Below are 22232 nucleotides of genomic sequence, written 5' to 3' on the forward strand. Positions count from 1 at the left end.
CCTCTGTGCCTTAGCGAGAATTCAAGCTGATCGTATGAGTAATAAAAAGGAATGAATATGGGACACGTAGTCTGTGCGAAGGACGTTTCCTCATAGGGTTTCTGCTGATGGGCTGGTTGATTTCCATGATTTTCCACAAAGCCAATAGAAGTACAGTCTTCGGCTTCCCCCTTCCTTTCCCCAGTAATAGGTACTATTATTTGTCCCCATTTTCCAGATGAGAACACTGATGTTTCAAGTGGTTAAGTAACTTCCCCAAGGTCATATAGTTAAGGGTGTGGAAGCAGGATTCGAACCTCAGCCTCCGGCTCCAGGTTCCATCCTTGCACCTGCTGTGCGGTGTTGGACATGCCTCTCTGAGCAGGCTCAGGTGTCTGGAGGCGAACTCAGAATCAAATGTTGACTCTCGGGGCTAGGGCTGAACCGGAATTGCCCTTAGACTTACTTGCTGGCTGTCTGGGGCTGGTCTTCCTGTTTTTCCAGAGCACATATCTTTACAGGGATTTTGTGGGTGTCTGGAAACAGTGGGCTAGCTGATAATGTGCTGAGTAGCGTTGCTTTGAAGGAGAAAGGAGAAACATTGTGTTTAAAGAAGAAGCTATTGCTGATGTCCGTTATTAACTAGTGGCTCCTGAAAGGTCAAGATGAGCTGAATTGTATAACTTTCCTGAGAATTATGATTGTAACAGATGCATGGGTTGTGGTGTGAGTTGGAGTTATTAATAATGGTGATACAATTTATTCTCATTTTCTGAGAACCTACGGGGAACCAGACATGCTGGATGTCTGCCATGCATTATTCCCATCTTCCCCAAAGCCCTGGGAGGTGGTGGTTGCTATTCTGCCTCGCAGAAGAAGAACCAAAGGCTCACAAAGGTTAAGTGACTTGCCCAGGACCACACAGCTTATAAATCACTAACCCAGCCCTCACTGCCTCCTAAAACTGAGGCTTTCCACTACCTCATTTATTCAATTATTCATTTAATTTTTTTTTTTTTTTTTTTTTTTTGCTGAGCACTTACTATGTGCCAGCCACTGTTCTTGGGGCTGGGGATGCCATGGGAAATATGGTAGATGAGGTTTTGTTTCTTGGAGCTTAAACCACACAGTGGTGGCCTTCTAGAGCCTGGGACCCTGCTTAAACTAGGCAAGGGGGAGAATGGGATCCAAGTCATAATATGAAGGCCTTGAACCTACGAGGCCCAAAGCCTCTTTGTGAGCGGGATTTAATCAGGGAAAGAGAAAAGTACAATTTAAAGGGAAAGTACAATTATAGTAGAAGATTCAGAATGGGCACTTTGGGGTTGGCAAACTTGTAGTTTTTAGACTCAGGCAACTGGAGAATAACCTGCAGAGGGTGGGCCATCTGTCTGCCATCTTGGTAGTCTTGCCACCTTGCTTTCCTGTCTCCCCCGCCCCCAACCCAGCCCCTAGCACTGGCCCCAGGCCTTTGGACAGATGAGGAAGCTGATGGTTACTCATCCAGCAGGCACCCCTCAGCATTACTCCATGGGCTGCATAGCTGGAGCTGGTTTGGCACTGTCCTGGTGCTTGTGGCAGGTTTAGCATCTCTGGCCCATCTGTTAAATGCTGGAAGCACCTACCTTCTCCCCATTGTTGTGACAAACCATCCCTACGAATTTCCAAATATTCAGTTCTCCAGTTGAGAACTTCAAAAATGTGCTTGGTTTTCCCACTACACCGAAACCCTTTTGCTTTCTTCTGTTGGTTGACTCTACACTAACTCCAAATGGTGCCAGTAGGACTTTTCTCAATTTTTCCTTTTCCCACGGTGTCCTGATTTCAGGCTCTGTCTCTGTCCGGTATTTCAACAAATGCCCATTGAGTACTCCTTTCACGGAGGCTTTGGTCAGGGAGGGGTCAAGGTCTTTATATGAGAGAATATCAGAGAGGATTCCCTTCAAGCCCTTAATCTCATTGATGACAAAATTGGAACATGGGAAAAAATTTGTGCAAGTTGACACTCCCAACTCACAGTCCCACATTGTCCATCACACTGACCACTTCTCAAGCACAAAGAAGCTTTGGAAGAGTTGGAATTTTGAACTATTTATTCTGGAATTGCAGAGATGAAATGCCATAGCCCATAGCCACTATTCTCTAGAACCTATAAGAAACACAGTCCTTAGTCCCACTCTAGTACAAGATGAGGGACAAAGGCAGTATCATAGATCATTAAATAATGTGAAGATGGAGTATTCACTGTTAAAATTCTGATTACGTGTTATTGTTTAATGTTAAAAACATAAAAACATTAAAATCCTAGCAAATTTAGACATGCTTGTCGTGGGAAGTTTAAAGTCCCTAATGATCAAAGATTTTCTTGGTGCATATATTAACATATTGAATACTATCATACAAAACAGAGTCTGGCTTTTCAGTTTGCAGTGTGCTGTTCTCTCTGAGCATCTGTTCCCATGAACACCTCAGTTTACCTGTTGCTTTTACAAGCTGCAAGTGTCTGTTCTATGAATGAACCAGGATTTATACTCACTGATCCGCTTTTGATGGGCGTGGAGTTCTTTCCAGTTTTCCTCTATTGCAGACGATGCTGAAATAACTCTTGCGCGCACGTACTGTTGCAGGATTGTGCACTTCTGGACCACACATCCTTACAAGGAGAACTGCTAAGTCAAAGCCAACGTGCATTTTAATTTTAATAAATATTGCTAAACAACCCTCCCCAGATGACAGGACTTAACTGACGTTCCCATCAACATTGAACAGGCGTTCCTCTTTCTTTACATCATCATTCATACTGGGTTTTCATGTAGTTTTTAAATTTTGGACCTAAGATTTTTAAAGAGACAGTGTTCTCATTTGGTACACCTTAAATTCATTTTTCATGTTTGTTATTTCTTTCATCTGGGTACAAAGAGTTGAAAGGTATGGTGGTTAGTTACATTTTAAATCGGCATTTCTTCAAAGGGTTTCATTTTTGCTTTATACCTTTAGGTTTTTGGACACCTGAAGCCAAAATCTAGTTTCTTCCCAATCTTTTCCCCTGTTTCCTGCCGGAGCTGGCTTGTTCATTGGCCTCTGGCTCAGAGGCTGTTGAATGTGGAGGCACTGGTCTTCTCAGGACTATGCATAAGGGGAAATAGCCCATTTCCAAGTCCCCACTCCTTGATGGGGGCCAAGGCTGAAGAGACTTCGTGAAGCTGGCTGATTTTTTAAGCTAAGCTCCCCCTCAAAACGGGCTTCCCCCAGCAGGCTTTAGAGCACACATTTCCTAACCCAGATGGCCTCGCCAGCCTGGACACCTGGCTGGGGAGAATGAGCTGGCACCTCCTGTGTCCATATTAGTGCTGCTTCTGTGATGGCGCTGATGGTGTCAGCTGTGCTCGTTCCGCCCTCCCCCAGGAATGCTGGGGAGATGGAGATGGGCTTGGCCAAGGAGCCTTTCCACAGTGGCTCTGCTCAAGCACCAGTTAAACCAATAGATAAATTGCCCTTCCTTGGAAGGTCACTGTTACGGGGTGTCCTTCTTTTTAAAGTCAAATTAAGAAGAAACAAGATCGTGGTACCTGGGTGGCTCGTGGGTTAAGCCTCTGCCTTCTGCTCAGGTCATGATATCAGGGTCTTGGGATTGAGCCCCATGTTGGGCTCTCAGCTCAGCGGGGAGCCTGCTTCCCTCTTCTCTGCCTGCCTCTCTGCCTATTTGTGATTTCTGTCTGTCAAATAAATAAATAAAATCTTAAAAAAAAAGAGAGAGAGAGACAAGATCATCTCTAGAAAAAATAGTGCAGTGGCCCTCTTGTTCTGGGTATTCTCAGTCTATTCTTTCTGCCTTTCTCCCTCCCTTAGGACACACCCTGATAACACACCTATATACCTATTTGGGGGGTACACAGATCCCTGCTTCTCTCCAGCCTGTTCTAGGGAGTGACTCTGGTATCAGTCATTTACATGCTAGTATGAATGTAGGGCACCTGATTTTAGATGTGAGGCAAAAACAGGTAAGGAATGAGTTCAGGTAGGGGCTTTTAAGGTGTGGCTCCTTACTCTCTGAAATCACTCCATCAAAACAATCCTCTCTTTTTTATCAAGTGGATTTAGAGTGCTGAGATTAAAGTTAGACAAGGCCAGAGGTGGAGTCATAGTGTCCTGGAATCCAAATGATTCTGGAAACCCTGCAGTTCCCAAGCACCCATACCTGAGTGATGACTTCTGAAAATGTATTTTCTGCTTCTTAAAAGGTCTTTTATTTTTTTAATTTTTTAATTTTTTTAAAAGATTTTATTGATTTACTTTGACAGACAGAGATCACAAGTAGGCAGAGAAGCAGAGAGAGAGAGGGAGAGAGAGAGAGAGAGAGAGAGAGGAGGAAGCAGGCTCCCTGCCGAGCAGAGAGCCGCATGCGGGGCTCGATCCCAGGATCCCGGAATCATGACCTGAGCCGAAGGCAGAGGCCTCAACCCACTGAGCCACCCAGGCGCCCCTTAAAAGGTCTTTTAATTTAAAATGGGTATAGTATACACAGACAAGCCTTTATGATTTTTCAAATGCGTAGTGAAAATAAAATAAAGTGAATCTGAAGTGTTAAGGCAGGCAGGGTTGATAAAGGTTTTACTTGTGGGACTGTCACTCTCAAGCTACAGTAATTCTCCAGGATGAACAAAAGACAGGCAGTATCCCATACATCCTGGCCTGTTCTCAGGCTGACATCTGCATGGTGACACATTACTGACAGGTAACACAATGAACTGAAAACATATCAATCCAAAGGCCAGCTCAAGGAAAGCCTTGTTAAATTATAACATGGTCCAGAAGCTCCATTTCCAGAATTGTCTGCTGAAGGACAGGAGGCAGGTGGCCAGTGGTCATTTTTAGGGTTAGGGTCCTGATTCGAGGAGCCACATTTCCTGACAACAGACGGGATATTCAGAACATCACATTACCAGATGTGGTCTGGTCACCATAGGATACCTCCTGGGATTGGGTTGATGGGAGAGAACTGGCTCACCCTGCACTTCTGTGGATGACATCAACATCCTGGCATTGGTGGCCACGTGAGAGCCACCCATTGTAAAGTTTGTATCTGTTTTGGGATATTCAGTCAACAGTGATTTTTCTTTCCTGCTGTCTTGGCCTTTGCTGATCAGCCTGAGCTTTCTACTTGCAAAAGCATGGCCTTTTTATTCTGAATGAGACCTTAGGACTCATCCAGTCTACCGGATTGCAAATTGGAAAACTGAGACATCCCTCCTTAAATCAGTGTTGCCTCCAGGCCATGCAACGTCCCATAGATACGAAGGAAGGAAAGGCTAGCCCTGAGGGACTTTTCTGGCATGCTGCATGTTTCAAATTCCTTTAACAGGCAAGCCTGGGAAGTTATTTCTGTCAAAGACATAGGGCACAAAGTTTTAAGCAGATAAAATATAGAATATTCATTTTTTTTTTAGCTGGAAAGAACTTTGAAGAAGAGCTCTTCCTGCCCCTCACTGTAAAAAAAAAAAAAAAAAAAAAAAGATACTGAATCAAGAGTTGTTCCAAGGTTCATCCAAGGGGTTGGGATTTTAAGGTAGAGTTACGGTGGGTTGCATTGGGCTCCAGGGTATTGATGAAGTTTCAGCCCGGAGTGTTAATCTAGGAGAAGGAGGAGGAAAGAGGATGAGAGAAGGGAATCCTGCCAGTGAGAACATGGACTCAAGGCTCCCGGGAGAGAAGGTGTAAATGGCAGCTGCGGGTCACAGGAGACCTTTACAGATCTGCATCTCAGTGGGTAGATGCTAAAGGCATCATTACTCATAATGCTTTCAGCCTGGCCTGTTCCTCCATGAAGCTGTGATATCAGGAGCTCAGTAAGATAATGCTTCCCAGAGAATGCATTTCATTAAGTCCTGGTCTAAAACATTTCTGTGGAGATTGGGGGACTGTGAGGATGCCACGAAATGGGCTAGAGCTGGGTCTATCCAGGAGTTCTCAGATGTGGGAGTGGTCACTCCTCTCCTGACAGCCCCTGGCTCAGTAATTCACCAGTGGGAGAGTGTCAGGAGCTGCAGAAGGGCTCTTCTGCTCAGCTTGAGTCCAGAGCAGTTGTCTCTACGGGCAGAAAATGGAGCAGACCCAGCCTGTGGATCTGCCGCCAGGCAACAAGCAGATCCTGCCGTCAAGGTGTCACTATCAGTGGGCTGAAAACAAGGGACATGGCCACTGTGCCTCTAGTGGCAAGGGCACCCCTATTTTAGTCCTCTGCTCTGTCCTCTTGCTGGAACTGCCCACCCCTAGCCCCTTCCCCCAGAATGCGTCCCCCTTAACGCAAGAAATCTGACTTTGAGGCCAACTGGATTTCCCCAGAGGGCTGGCTTTCTGGCTCTCCTTATGATCCCATCTCCCCAAGAGGCCTCCTGATGGCAGATTCCCTTATAGTTGCTGAAGAAGGCAGAAGTCCATGGACAAAGCTATCAGATCCCCATGGTGAATTGGCTGAACCTCGTATGCATATGGGGTTGTAGATCTGGCAAAGCCACAGCTCCAAAAGAGAATGCAAAAGGTCCTATAAGTTGGCCTCCTGCCCCCACAAACATGGTAATTCCAAATGTCACCTTGGCATTTTCTTCTCAAATAAATTCTGTCTTGTTCATATCACAAGGAAACTGGAAACATGGACTTGAGAACTTCTGTGTTTATTTCTCAGTCCCTCTGATTGACTTGCTGTGTGACATGTTGAACTATTACATTTCTTTCATGGATAAATGTGAACATGAGCTTTGAGATTTTAATCCGTTGAGTACTGGAGGCATGTGGTTTATTCTGAGTTAAGGAAAACTATTTGGACTTCTGTATTTTGTGTGTGTGTGTTTGTGTACGTTTATAAAAAAGGGTACAAGGCAAAGAGTAGCTTAATATTAATGGATGGTGAAGAGCCATATGGATTTTTTAGAAAATCACAGATGATTCAAAAGCTTAGGAGCTATCCTGATAACATTGCCATCAGGTGTGGGGAAGATTTGGATAGAAGTGCTATGTCAGATTGTTGAGAAAACAGAAGTCATGGCATAGGAGGAGTACACTGAATTTGGAGAGGTGCTTTGTCTCTCAGAACACATGAAAGATTTTTATGCTTCAGTTCTTTGTAATCTTCTTGTGAAACACAGGAGAAATGCAGGAAAAAACCTCATTTTGAAGATGGAGAAACAAAGGCACAGAAGGTGGGGTTGATACAGTAATTCTGAGACGGAGGTGGGATTTGAATCCAGAGTTTCTTTTTCTTTTACTTTTTTTTTTTAAGATTTTATTTTTTTATTAGGGAGAGAGAGAGAGTGCACATGTGCACACCCTTAAGTGGTGGAGGGGCAGAAGGAGAAGGACAAGCAGACTTCCCACTGAGTGTGGAACCTAACTCAGGGCTTGATCCGAGGACCCTGAGATCATGACCTGAGCTGAAGGCAGACACTTAGCTGACTGAGCCACCTGGGCGCCCCAAATCCAGAGTTTCTTGTGTGTCCTGGGATACAGCACAGAGGGCTGCAAGGAGGGAGAGTGCACAGAGATGCTCACTTCTGCTAATTCCAAGTGAATGCTGGCCACGTGAGGTTGGAGCTTGGGGCTTCCTGGATCAGGATCTACACAGCTGTTTTCATTTTCACAAATGACCTCCTTGACTTACGGGGTGGGAAGGGAATAATGCATTAAAATACTCTGAAAGACATACTCATTTGCAATGTATCTTGTTGATTTATTTACATTAGGAAGAACAAACCGTTTTCCTAATAATGCATGAGTGTATGAAAAAAAGACATTTAGGAAACTGCTATGATGTCTGTTTTTAACTGCAGATATTTATAGACAGGTCAAGGAAAACAGACTTGGTGCCGGAGACGCAGATTTGGTGTGGGTCACTATATGGAAAGATTGGGTTTTATGCTGTGTTCTGGGGGGTGGGAGATGTTTCCTAGTTTGGGGGATAGAAATGGTAGGGTTGATAGTTCTCTAGTATTCGGTACCACGCTGTATTTTTCTTTCTTCTTTTTTTTTTTTTTTAATTTTTTTTAAAAGAGATTTTATTTATTTATTTAACAGACAGAGATTACAAGTAGGCAGAGAGGCAGGCAGAGAGAGAGGAGGAAGCAGGCTCCCCGCTGAGCAGAGAGCCCGATGTGGGGCTCGATCCCAGGACTCTGAGATCGTGACCTGAGCTGAAGGCAGAGGCTTTAACCCACTGAGCCACCCAGGCGCCCCAACACACTGTATTTTTCAACAGAGAAGAGGTCAGAGGAATACTGATCGAAGTTCGGGAACATACTTCATACTGTGTGGGGTTGCTAGATAATCAAATGAGCTTAAGTCCAGCCCTTAATTCCTCATTAAAAAACCTACTGAGGGATTCTGCAATTTCCCCCTCAACTCACGTACTCACCCCATGGAGAACACTCATGCTTCTCCATCTCCTAGATCACTGGTGGAGGACATAAATTAGCATTACTTTTCTGGAGAGCCATTTGGCAGTAGGGATCCAAGACTTTTTACAATGTGAGTACTCTGACCCAGTGATCACACGTTTAGGAATTTACCTTAGGGACAGAGAGCTATGTACACCACACAGGAACGAGGCTGTGCATCTGACATTTTCATGGTAGCAGAACCCTGGAGGTGACCTGAGTTTCCAGCAAAATGAGAGTGGCTACGTCACTGGTTATTCCATATAAGGCCATGCCGACATCCAATCACTCCCCACTGTTTATTAAGCTCCTACTGTGTGCCAGGGAACAGAAGGGTCGATGTCAAGGCTGATACGGTTTCTGCCCACCTGCAGCTCAGAATTTTGGTGCAGAAACAGAGTTTATAACTGTAAAGTGGAAAAAGGAAAACAGCAACAACAATAACAATGACAGGGCACAAAGTGTATTTACAGTGTGTTCTCACTTTCATCGTATGACTAGAAAAACCTGGAAGGCAGCCTTAATTAACAGAGGTATAGAAGCTTTGGACAATGGGCTTATATCCATATATTTTTTCCCTTTTAATTCCTCTCTAGTTTCCAAGTTTTCCACAGTGACCATTATTATTTTTACAAATTTTTTTTTTTTTTTAATGTGACTTTGAAGATGGACAAGAAGAGAGCAGACCTGGGTTGTAGATCCAACTCTTCCTTCAATTCATGGTGAGCCCTTGAGCAAGTCAGAGACGCTCGTGAACGGCCTGGAGGGAGAAGCCTTGGAAGCCTCCCCACCAGGGTTCCCAGATCCCAAGTCCTTGTCTCTTCCGAGGACACGAGGACACGGTGGGGGGATTGTGCTGTGGGGCTGGGAGCCTTCCTGGGAGGTGGGACTGCAGCCTGGCTGCTGAGGCCCCATTCCCTGGGCAGTTTCCATCTCTGGGGCTCTGGTCCTCTAGGCCTCTGGTGATGTACTCCACGGGGGAAAAGAGTTTGTGTATTGGGCATATGGTAATTAAATTAAGGAAGTGCCTCTCACCTAGCAAATAAAAATTGACTTGGGTTATCCAAGCCAAATGTCACAGCACCCCAAGAAAACAGATGACAGCAGCTCCATTGATTGAGCCCTCTCTGGTGCCAGGTATGGGGTGCAAAGCATTTTGCAGACATTTTCCTAGCCGAGGCTCCTGGCACTCCCTGAAGTGGGTTACTCATCTCCCCCATCTTATAGGTGGGGACCTTCCACAGAAAGCAGCTAATCTGAGCAGGTCACCTGGGACTCCAGCCCCCACTCTACCTTCTCTGAAGCAGCATCTCTAACTTCTCTGTTCCGCCTCCCCACCTCCAAGAAGCTGACTCTCCTGTCACCATCCACACAGGTGTCTGAAGCCAGGGCCATGTGGGAGGGCAAGTGACAGAAGGCTGGCAGCCTGAGGAAGGCAGAGGCCTAGAACGAGCACAGTCTTATTTCTGATGAAACCGGACGCAGAGCTGGCTATTCTTAGCTGCCTTTTCTGGGGGGCCGTGAATGAGGAAATTGGGTTTTCACACACACACACACACACACACACACACACACACACACACGCACAGGGAGCAAATATAACCTCCCTCGTGATAACTATAATGAACATTCCTCCTGCTTGTGATTTGAAATCAAAGGCCGACTATTATTCCTCATACACCTACATCTCACAAAAGAGTGAGACCCTTGTATCAGGACCTGACCTTTGTTGTCTGACTGTTCTTCCTGAACTCTTTTCCTTGCCTGTTCCAGTTTTGCTTATTTAGTAGGTATTTAGGTATTTAAAAATATTTTTGAGACATACAGGAGATTATCCGGGACACACCGATGGGAAACTAAATTAAAATGAGGATAAAGGATTGTTTCTCTTCCCCATTGAAACAATGTTTCCATCAGTATGATAGATACTATTTCCTGTGTTTCAATTTCAGTTCCTCTGTAGTTCAGAGTCTTCTGATTCATTTTATATACCATGGCCAGATGAATGTTTCTAAAACACTGCTTTCATGTTACTGTCTCCTGTGTTACCTAGAACGCTCAGTTGCTCCCCGTCATCTAGCGTAAAATACAAACTTGTGGGTTTTGAACTCACCTTCCTTCTTAATGTGTCTTCAACTTTACCTTTCCAGCCATCTTCCCAGTTGTTCCCTTGGGTGATCTTGCTCAGATGAATCTGTCTCTTGCATGGTTCTCTGAATATGCCCTTGACCTTTCTCACTTTGAGTATGCGCTTTACTGCTCAGTCGGGGAAGTTCTCCCTTCCCTTTTCCTTTTTCTGAAGTCCTACCCTTTCTTTTGGGCACTACTCAAATTTTCCTTTTTTAAAAAAACGAGTAAACCTTCCTTGACTCTCCCGGCCCGGGACTGACCTGGGCTACCCTATCATTTACTATCTGCCCTTTGAGCCACATGCCCTATGGCTCTAGACCAGCTCCGTGCATTGCATATCATGGGGTTCCAGAAGCACCCAATTGAACTGCTAACCACAGAATACTGCTGCACCAAGACAGGACCTCTCACCCTTCAGAAAACAAACAGTAATTCTTCTTGTCCTGTGAAAACAAACAGTAATTCTTCTTGTCATGTGTTCAAAATGCATATGTTGGGGGTATTAGCTAATTATTTGTCATGCACTTGCCACCCATGACTAATCCTATTATATGAATGAAATGGAAGCCAGAGGTGAAAATACTTGTATGACCTCACAAAGCTGAGCCTGTTGGTAGAACCGGTACTTGAACCCACATTTCCTTCTGCTAACTTATTAGGGCCACTGTTCCATTTAAACCATGAGTCATAGGCCATCAGGAACTTCTGTAAATATTCTGGTGGCTTTTGTCATCCTCTCTTTTTTTCTCTAAAGGGCCGGATAGTAAATATTTTAGACTCTGCAGGCTATGTGGTTTCTGTTGCAACTGATCAGCTCTGGTCCTGGGATGGGAAAGCAGCCACGAGAACTGCGTAACCTAAGGGCTGTGGCTGTGTGCCAATAATATTTTATTTACAAAAACAGACAGTGGCCTGGATTTGGCCTGCAGGTGCTAGTTTGCTGACCCCCTACTGTAGAAGGTTCCCCTCTCTCTGTTCCTCATATCAAGCTGGAAAGTCAAGTTTAGGCATTAGAACTTTTCGGTTTGAATTCTGAGCAGGCCCCGCCATTGTGTAGAGGCTAATGTGTGACTTATGGCCATGGCTGGGAAGGCTGGCTGCTTAGGATGATTTGGGAAGTTGTGGATGTTCAAGCAATAGACTATGTGCCTAATGAGCAGTAGACAACTGGCCATTCCTTGAACACGGGTCTTGGTCTCAAGGAGAATGTACTGGGGATACTCTCAGCATTTGGGGTATATAACTCCCTTAACTAACCAGCCAAGGGGGATCTCCCCATCCAAGTATTCCCTTATGCCCAAAATTTACACCTGTAATCCACAGGCTGTCCCATTTCTCACATCTGAATGTGGACCCCAAGAAAAGTCATAGTTAGGACAAATGTGTTACAGTGAGCTCCCCGGTCCTATTATCATCCACAGTTTTTAATTGGTGGCAGAGTGGAGCGCTTCATCTGCGTGGAGGGAAAGAGCGTTGTAGGGAATTGTTCCTAGAAATGACTGATACCCTTCTCCTGAAAGGAACAGGTAGGTTTTTTGGGAAAAAAGCCTATAAAATAACTGTGTTTCGCTTACCCCTGTGACTCCATCCTAAGAACACGCACATACTCCCAAGGCAGCCCCCCCCGCCCCCGACAAACAGTACTTATTTTGGTTCTGCTGTTCTGAGGGGGAGGACTCTTTGCCCTTTTTTTCAACAGAGACAGCATGAGATCCAGAACCAAGAACACACACACACACACACACACACACACAAGTTTTCAACAGAGACAGCATGAGATCCCAAACCGAGAACACATACACACACACACACACACACACACGTTTTTCCACGGTCTTCAAGGCATTGTGGAAAATAGCAGAAAATCCTAATTAATTCCAGGGAAGAATTTCAATAGTTTCTTTAAAGAATTTTTTTCTGAAGTATAGTTTGCACACCCTGTTACACGAGTTTCAAGTGCCTGGCGGCGTAGTGAGTCCGCACTTTGCCTTCCTCTCCCCAAGTATAGAAGAATTTCAGTGGCCACTTGATCCTTAAACTACAAAGAAAGAAAAGGAGGAAATGTTTAAATCTTTATGCTTGGGAGAAAACACCCCGGTTTTAGGCAGTTAATGTAAATCGTGAGGAAATCTTTCTTTAAGTTGGCTCTCACCTCTCCTTCTATTATAATTCTCTTTATTTTCTGCATAATAATAGTAAACCTTGCAGGGATTTAGCCAGTGCCCTGTGTGTCTGTGGGGTGCTTTACATATGCCAATTATTTCATCCTTGGTCAGCCCTGGGAGGTTGGCTGTGTTCTATCCCCATTTCACAGGTGAAGACAGGAAGGCACTCAGAGGTGAGATGACTCGCCCACATCCTCCCTGGTACTCCGCCTGCCTCTGTCTTTTATTTACTTAGTTGGTTTGTTTTTATTTTAATTTCAGTTAGTTAACATACAAATACGGAATACTTCATCCTTGATCAGGGGCCATGCTAATCTTTTCTGTATTCTCTGTATTGTTCTAATGTCAGTGTCTGTGCTACCAAATCTTTGAAGTGGATGTTGCCACAGTCAGAAGTACTTGTAATGGATCTGTCCCTTCCCAGAGCGGACTGATGAGTCTGTCATGCTGTCCTTACTTGGCAAAGATTTCTCACACTTGCTCTCTGTTGGGTAGGACTCTGCCGGTGTGGCTTGTACAGAAGATAGTGGTGTCCCAGGAGGGCCTGGTGGCTGCCAGGAGTATGGGGCCAAATGAAGGAGAGCCCCTGTGTGATGTCACTGTCGTGAACTGTCTTCAGCCCTGGGGAGCACACCTGTTTCCCTAGAGTGTACGGGTTAGCTGAGCTCACAGGACAGGTGGAGCAAATCAGAAGGCTCTTGGATTATTTTTTTAAAAAATATTTTATTTATGGGTTTCTGGGTGGCTCAGATGGTTAAGCGTCTGCCTTCGCTCAGGTCGTGGTCCCGGGGTCCTGGGATCGAGTCGTGCGCTGGGCTCCCTGCTCATGGGGGATCCTGCTTCTCCCTCTGCCTCTCTCTCTCTCTGTCTCTTGTGAATAAATAAATAAATAAAATCTTTAAAAAAACTAAAATAAAACATTTTATTGATTTATTTGAGAGCGAGTGAGAGAGCTAGCACAAGCAGGGGGAAGGCTGAGGGAGAGGGAGAAGCAGACTACCCACTGAGCTGGGAGCCAGTTGCCAGGCTTGATTCCAGGACTCTGGGATCATGACCTGAGCCAAAGGCATCACTTAGATCAACTAAGCCACCCAGTCACCCCAGGCTTGTGTATTAATCGACAGTGAGAGATACTACTGAAGGGGTTTGGTGAGCTTGGGAATCAGAAGGGAAGATGGAGTGATTTGATTATTGAGTGCTGTTGGGAAAGTCAGCTGGCCACATCGGGGGACCTACCCCCACCAAGTAACTAGCTCCCATTGTTACTGAGACTCCAGGGTTCATGCTGCCAGGGTGCAGAGTGGGTCTTGGAAGAGGCCTCACCTTTGAGGAATGCGCAGGCTCCTCCAGTGGTCTGCCCTTCTGCCCACTTCCATCGCTCCCTCCCTTTCAGGAGGACGCTGGGAAGTGGGTTTCTCTCTCTCTCTGGGATTTTGTGTATGTCTACCCCAATCTTGCAGAAGGATGGCCCTTTCTATTCTAGCTGTTGGGGGGAATAGGGCAGAGTGGAGACCCTGAGAGTTAAGCACCGATGATGATAATGACCAGTAACACTATTTTAAAGGTGAAGTCCAAGGTCTTGTGTTCCACTGGTCCCCTAGGCTCCTCATTGCCCCAAGAAGTTAAAGCACACACCGCCTTATAGTTTCATCTTTTTTTTAAAGTAATCTCTAACCCAAATGCGGGGCTCGGATGCCTGACCCCAGGATCAAGAGTTGCACACTCCACCGACTGAGCAAGCCGGGGGCCCCCCAGGGTCATCATTTTGAACAGAGAATGAGTGGGAAAGAAACATAGCGGGTCCTTCCTGTCCTGAGTCCAGGGAGGACTGACACAAGGGGTTCAGGTAGTTGGGGAGCAGGGCCTCACAGGAGGGATCAGGTTCTTCAGGTGGAAAACTGAGTCAGTGAGGAGTTTGTCCCCCAGGAAGCGTTATGCAAATGACGAGGCCCTTCTAAATTGATGGGGAGAGGAGGTTGGAGGCTGGGATGGGACCCTGAGGATTAACGCCCTGGGGTTGGGGAGGAAGGGGAGCTGAGGCTGCAGATGTGCCTTTGCACTCAGGTCTGGGCTTCCTTTTCTGTGGTCAGACGGCTCCCTCTCCTCCCCTTGGGTCCCTCCCTCCAGCCCGCAGCTTTCAGCTCTCACTGAGGTATAGACGTGGACCCCGTGTCACCATACCTGTCTTGCTATAGCCTAATGAGCATCCCCTGAACCATAAATGCCATCAAAGGAGACGACTGGCCACTGACCAAGAGGTTGTGTCCCCAAGGTGACCCATTGTAGAGTCCCACTGTGGTCCACTGACAAAGATTAAAACCTCTGCTCTGCCAGGAACTGAAATAGGGCTCCATCTGCTCCATGGGCGTGAGGTAGCCCCTCCTTCCCCAGCCCAGCCTGGAAGCTGTGCAGCAGCCAGAGACCAGGAAGGCGCTCCTGGGTTACAGAAGGATAGCCCTTTCCTTTCTTAGTGGGGGTGGGCAGGCCAAGAAGCAGGAGTGGCAAGGTGGTCTGGCACCTGGCTAGATGCCCTATGGATCAGACAACTGGGTTCAGTTTGCTGCTTCTCAGCTGGGTAACCTTTGGTAGGTCATTCTAACCTGCTTGAGGCCCAGATCCCTCATCTGTAAAATGGGATAACAGCACCTGCCTCACAGAGCCCCTAGCTGACTGCGAGGAGGCAGTCCGCGGAAAGCAGTGACCTGACTCATAGCAGGCTCACGGGGAGTGGATGCAGGCCCGTCTCGCCAGAGGCCTATTTGATTAGGTAGCCATCGCCAAGAAAAAATGTAAAATAATGTAAAATTGCAAACATAAAACCAGGTTTACGAACGAACATTTATTTCACATGATGAAAGAAAATAATATATATGTATTTCGAAGCAGACATCCCAAACACCACAAAATCCAGAAAATAACACAAATATTATTATTAATTAGCTATTTCACATATGTCTGCATTACTTTCTTTTCCTACATTTTTTGGCCTGTGTGCTCTTTGACCACTTCTTTCTATGACAGTGATTTTAGAATGCCATTTTCCCTCAAGAGAACAGCAAGATCATTCATTCATTCCTCTAGTATGGTTGGTTGGGGGTTGTTTTCCATTCCTTTTTTTTTTTTTCAGATTTTATTTATTTATTTGACAGACAGAGATTACAAGTAAGCAGAGAGGCAGGCAGAGAGAGAGAGAGAGAGAAGGAAGCAGGCTCCCCGCTGAGCAGAGAGCCCGATGCGGGGCTCGATCCCAGGACCCTGGGATCATGACCTGAGCCAAAGGCAGAGGCTTTAACCCACTGAGACACCCAGGCGCCCCTTGTTTTCCATTCTTGATGGCTTAGGAGAAAAAGCTTGTTTGCTACCCAAGCAGTTATTGGTAATGTCATGTAAATCTTTCGGATTATTGTCAGATGTCCGGGAACCTTTCTCAGGGTTTTTTTCATATATGAGCCATAGGGCTTCGGGACCTTTAAGTGTTTCTGTGTGATGACTGAGCTTAAATACTGAAGGTGCTCATTCCACACGTGGCTGGGGTCCTTCCCAGGCCCATGGAAGGGGCCACGTGAGCGAGGGGTGCGGATGCTTTAAGCCCCAGGATCTGGTGGCAAATTCTCCTTCTTTATGAATGTTAACTGGATCCTGTGTGATTATTATGTCTATTGATACTCATCTTTTTAATTTTATAGTTTTAAGATTACTAAAGAATGTGTTCTCATTGATGATAAATTTAATCTTATAAGAGTTACGTGTGCCTGATGGTCACTCCTTCCGTATCATTAACAAATGTTAATTGTTTACTCTGATCAGTCTACCTCACGTGGATCGCTGGGGAGCATTCAGTGACATAAAGCAGGTAAGACACAGTACGATGTCTTCATCTAGTAACTACTCAGTAGACTTAGCTTTTGAGACCTGCATCACCCCTCCATTGGCACCTGATTTGGAGCTGGGCACTTGGAAATATAAAATTGGGACATTGTCTCTCCGGGAGGTAGGGATAAGCCCAGCTTTAGGTCCAACTCTGAGACTGCAGTGGGAGTTAGGTTTTGTCTCAAGTTATAAATAGAACAGTCCTCAGGGTGCCTGTGTTGCTCAGTTGGTTAATTGACTCATAATTTCGGCTCAGGTCATGATCTTGGGGTCCTGGGATCAAGCCCCATGTCGGGCTCTGCACTGGACATGGAGCCTGCTTGATATTCTTTCTCTCTCCATCTTTGCCCTCCCACCTTCCTGGGCTTGTTCTTGCTCAAAAATACATACATACATACTATATTAAAAAATAGAATGGCCTTCCCTCATTAACCATGAATTCTCTACAGTTAATCTCCATTCATGGATTCCTCAGTCATCAGTAATACTCTATTAATGTAGCCACAGTTACACATGAAGCCATATGTTTAAAGAGCACAATGGCGGTCTTTAGTTTCCTGTATTTCCTCCAAATCTTTTGATTCTTACCAAGTTCAGCCCCTGAATTTGTCAAAATATGGTTTTCTATTCTGCTATGTTAAAGACTCTCCTGTGGCAGAAATATCTGTGTACGGGGAGTCAAGAAATTGACATTGCCACTGACTCTGCACGGTTATCTGTTGGGAAGCTTTTGGTTGCAAATGACAGAAGAGCCATTTCGAGTGTCTACATGACAGAGGATGTGTAGTGGCCTGTGCGGTGGGTCCTAGCTGGACCTCCCGTTCTTTCTTTAATGCCCATCCTTCACTCTAGAAGCCCACCACGGGGTCAGTCCCACTCACACCACAGGGCTGGAATTTTGGGGTGCTATTAAACAGTGGCAAGCAAGCTACCCGTGTGCCCTAAATCCCTTTGCTTCTTTGGGCTTCATTTGCCTCATTTAATTAGGGGCTCATCCGACACCATTAGTAAAGTCCTTCCCAAGAGTAACCTTTAAGATTTTATTTTCTGTTTACATTAATTGGTTTTGGTAATGAATAAACAAATCTTTTCTGGCCAGTGCTGTCAGGCCCAGAATGTAATTAGTAAATAAATAGCTGTGTGTAGATTAAATGATAAGTCAGGGCAGTCAGCCTTAAGTGACTTTCTTCCTACTCAGGAGTTGTAGATTTTGATCTAGAAAAATGAGCCATGGAGGATGTGAGGGAGGAGCCCTGGAACATGGCTGATGAAACCTGCTCTGATTTAGGAAGCCTCTGACTTAGGAAGCGAATCTGCGTAGCAAATGCAAATTGGTGGTTCATTTGCAGGAGATCCGGGAAGGTCTGGGCAGGGCTTAGCATAAGCATTGGAGGCTTTGCTATGATGCTGGCATCACAAGGAAGCTGAGAGGTTGAATTTGGATCCAGAGGGAGCTGCTATTGGCAGAAGCCAGAGGGACTTTAAATGGCAGTGGAATCAGATCCTTGTGGATAGCTGAAACCACAGACCTCAACTTTCTTCTTCATCCACTTCTTCCAAAGCCTTTGGCTATAGCCTTGAGACGGGAGTCCAGTTGTGGCACCAGATGAGCTTTCGGGGAAGCATATGGAAGTGGTTCATGAGGGAATGAACCCCTCGGCCTTGGTACCCAAACGTGAAGATGCTGCAGGTCCTGGAGACGGGAGTGAGCTGCGGGAGCCCGTTTCCTCCACTTCGCCAGTGCCCAGGACTGTGCGAAGACTCCAAGCACCTGTAGGGCACAGGGGTGCCTCCGCAGGGGGTCTCACCCTGCTATCTGTGGGATCTGTGGGAAAAGGTTAATCTGATTGGTAGTACAGTCAGTAGATTTTCATGGCGACTTGCTGATTTTGGAATGTATTTAGAGTTGGCAAAGGTTGGTCTGTGCCTCAATCTACTTCTCTGTACTTTAGCTTTTGGAAGATAGTTATGGTGTGGTGGTCAGCCGTGTTTCTAAACTGGCAGGCAATAACTAGCTAACTCAGTGTGCAAAGGGCAAAAGACACAGTTCGAAAATGGTTTCTGGTGAAATGGAGGCGTTAGCTGGAAGTGAAACTACCAGAGCTCCATCCCAGGGGTTGTAGCAATTGGAGAAAGGTTCATTTGTTGGCCTGGGGGAGGGTAGATTGTTCTTTGAGTTGTGTAACGGGCCCCTTCGTAGCAGCTTGTTCCTTCTGAGGGTCCACCCAAATGGGAGGTGGGGACAGACTTGGGAGTTTCAGTCCTGGCCCCTGGAGCCATCACTGTTGTGGGTTATTTGTTGTTGTTTTCATAATCGTCGTGCTTTCCGATTCAGAGAGGAGCGCAGTGCTGGTGTACAACCATTGCCCTGGGTATTTTGGAATTCATGGATATGCTTGTCTGTTCCATGAATGGTGTCCATGTTCTCTGCAAGCGTCAGGAGCTGCACCTGGGCGTGGAGAGGAGGGGGCGTCATGGTTAGGGGCCCATTATGCAAAATGCTATGCAAAACCCAGATCAAACAATCCCCAAAAAGTCTCTGACGGAGAAGCCCAGGAGGTAGATTGCAAACAGCAAGGTACATTTCTGTGATCTTGGAAATTAGGCATGGAGAGGATGAAGAGGTTAGAGAACACAGCGGTGCAGGGAGTGTGCTCTATGGGCCCCAAAGACGTGGGGACTCGCCTTTCCAGCTCACCTCAACAAGCACCGCTGGCAAATGCCTTAATTTTTTTCAGCTCAGTGTCCTTGTCTGTAAGAGGATGACCGCGCCTCCGTCCCTCGTAACGGTGAGTGGAAGGAAGAAATAAATAATGCTGGCAAAGCTCCAAGTGAGTAGGACGCACGGGGGAGCTTTGGGCACTATGTATGTTTTATCATTGTTAGGGTTGCCGTAATTGGGTAGTTGGTGTTCATTGTTTTGGCTTCGCTGGGCAGGTGCCTTGAATATCCGCAGGCAGAATTAACATTACCTTTGGTCCTCCCTCCAGGGAAGATAGAGACTACGGCCATCCCGCAATGTGTGTGTGTGTGTGTGTGTAGCAGCTGGGAACCAGCCACGTTTCCCACCCATGAAGGAGAGGCAAGCTCCGTCTGGCAGACATGTTACCAACATGTGGCTAGATTTCCAAGCAATATTTTGTCCACACCTTTGCACAAAGAGCTGACAGGAATTGAGTTCGTGGAGGGATATAGAACAGCCAAGCCTCCCCTAGGATGCCATTTTAGGTTTTTCCATTTCTTTGGTTGGAATTGGGGTTTTGCACGTTGTTTGATTAAAACAACAACAACAACAACAAAACAACAACAAAACAACCCCAGAGCAACACTGCCGGAACTCTTGCACCGAGGACCTGGCTTCTGAGTAGATACAGAAACGTGGATTAAAAAATCATGCCACACACGTGAAGACCAACCAGATTGCGTCGGTAGGTGGCAAAGTACTTTGCTATAAATATTGCAGGACTCCTCTTTCTCTCCTTAAAAGAAAAATTGCTTTGCATTTCAGACGACAGAAATGGCTGGGACAAGCCTTTAGTTCATGTGCAAGAAACTGTGAAAACAGTGTGAAAGATTTTCCTAAAATGGAGACGGAGCTTGGCCCAGTCTGGGGTTGAAGTTAAAGCCCTTGTCTCGATTTGCCTTCTGTGCATTATTTCTCATACGTTATGCAAGATTCCCCAAGCCCCGGACCATTCATTTTTTTTTTTTCCCCTGTAATCTCGAGGTGTGCACAGGGTACAACTCGGCCTCAGACCTCTGTGCTTTCACTTTTGGTTAGTCAGAAGCTCCATCTGGAGGGATTTGAATATGAGCGTTTTCTGTGGCTTTTCTGTGGCTCCTTTTCAAAGTATTCAAAGCAGTTTAAAAATACAGAATGTTCAGCGATCTGACCAAGAGCTAATGTAAGTACTTATTTGGGACTGTTTTTCAAAGATCTACTAGGGCAGGTCTGAAACTCTTCACTCTGCCTCTGTCTTGGAAATAGCCACTGAGATGAAAAAAAGGTTTGAAAAACAGGAGACTCCTTCCCTGCAGTCATAATGCCTTCCGGAGTGACAGGAGTAGCAAAGAGCGCGGTCTAGAAAAACCGAAGAGCTGTGATTCTTTCTTTAATATTAACAGGAAACTGAGCAGAGGGGAGCCCTCAGCAACGTGGTGGGTTTTCGCCAAGTCTGTTGCCGGGTTTGTCCATCACGACAAGGCTCCGTGAGAACTTTGATTTTTAAAATTTTTAAATTTTCTATCCTTTTTATTTATTTATTCTATTATATATATGTATATATTTTTGAGAACTTTGATTTTGTGAAGATGGTGAGTGTTCATGAAACTCTTCGCCAAAACGTGAATCCTGGAAGCAGGTTCTGTGTTGTAGGGTTTTGAAGCAACCAACCCTTTTCCACCAGAGCCAAAGGAAATTTGGAAGCAAATTGTAAAACCTCTCAAAGAGTGGAAAATGCTCTGCACTTGTGTTTCGCCTTCGTGCGGGGCTGTCACTCACCCAAATGTGCGTATGAATATTCTTTCCGAAGACCTGGGCTTCATTTTAAGGTCAGCCTTCAATTTCTAGAGAATATAATTTGCTGCTATTTTTAGAACATCATGATTGCTCATAATAACTAATGGAAAAAAAAAAGACTCAACAGAGAAATAAATGTGTACCAGCTGTGTCTGCTTAAACTTGATTAAAGGCAGTAAAAAAAAGTAAACAGAAGAATGAATGTGACAATAGACAAGGGAGAGAGGAGTAGCCCTCTCGCTGGGAAAAGTTTTGCAGACCTAACTCGTTCGACTTCGGAGGCTGGCGATGTTTAAAGTTTACTTTAGTGTTTGTCTTGAGTGGAATCCGTGTTGTAGTGAATAATTTATAGCCAGCATGAATGAGCTCATTAGTCACCTTTTCAGACTTTAAATGAGTTTTGTGGTTGTCATTACTCGAGCCTTCTGTTCAGCCGCTGAGCAAAATGACAGTTTGGCAGTCGGCTGCCTTGTCGTCGGGCAGCCTGCTCCCCTTCAGGTCTGCGTTGCTTTTGTATTTCATTGAAACCTTTCCTTTCTCTCCCCGGGCTGGTCTGGGGACTCTCACATTTCAGATGCCTTTTGCACCCCAGCTTAAATGAGAAGTTTTTCATGGATTAAAAAAAAAAAAATCTTTCAGTTGCGTCTGCCACAGAGGATGAAGTGGATGGAGAGAGCTTTTTCCAGCAACTGCTGTGTATTATTCTCTTTGTGCTCGGTTTGATATTCAAGTTATTCAGGGCAACAAGCTGGGGAGTCCTTGTGCGGGGGCTGAGCCAGCGCTCACATGGTGGCAGGCGTTTCGGGCCAGGGGACTGTGGCTGGAGAGTAGAGGGTGAAGGATGGTTCCAGCTCTGCCCTCCAGTCCTGAACGTCAGTATGATGGGGATGGGTGTGGATGAAGAGACTTACTTCAGAAAATCTGCCAGGCCAGATTTCCAGGGCCAAGGAAAACCATGTTTTTCCTGCAGAGGGGTGGATAAGATGACCTTTCAGGATCACAGCCAACTGGGGGGTCCAGATCATGGGGGTTGACCGTGCCTTCTTCCTCAGCTCCGCGTCTTCCTGGTCCGGAGCATTGAGAGAAAGCAAACTGTTGAAGCTGCCTGCGCACCGTGCTTCTGGAGACTTGCCTGGGAGGCTG

General features: G+C 45.8%; 1 protein-coding gene across 5 annotated transcripts in view; it reads left to right on the plus strand.

Moving 5' to 3' along the window:
- The window catches only part of FOXN3 (forkhead box N3), a 400340-nt gene that overhangs the window by 141192 nt on the left and 236916 nt on the right, over positions 1-22232 (plus strand). The window contains exon 1 of one of the 5 annotated variants that reach the window (XM_047738591.1): positions 19234-19359. The exons of 3 other annotated variants lie outside the window; for them this stretch is intronic. The gene's annotated coding sequence lies outside the window, so the exon portion shown is untranslated. Of the gene's footprint in view, positions 1-19233; positions 19360-20394; positions 20476-22232 lie in introns of those variants that run through there. One more of the 5 variants, XM_047738592.1, reaches the window with a different exon arrangement.

This window comes from Lutra lutra, chromosome 7 (assembly GCF_902655055.1).
Source record: "Lutra lutra chromosome 7, mLutLut1.2, whole genome shotgun sequence".
NCBI classification, from domain to species: Eukaryota; Metazoa; Chordata; class Mammalia; order Carnivora; family Mustelidae; genus Lutra; species Lutra lutra.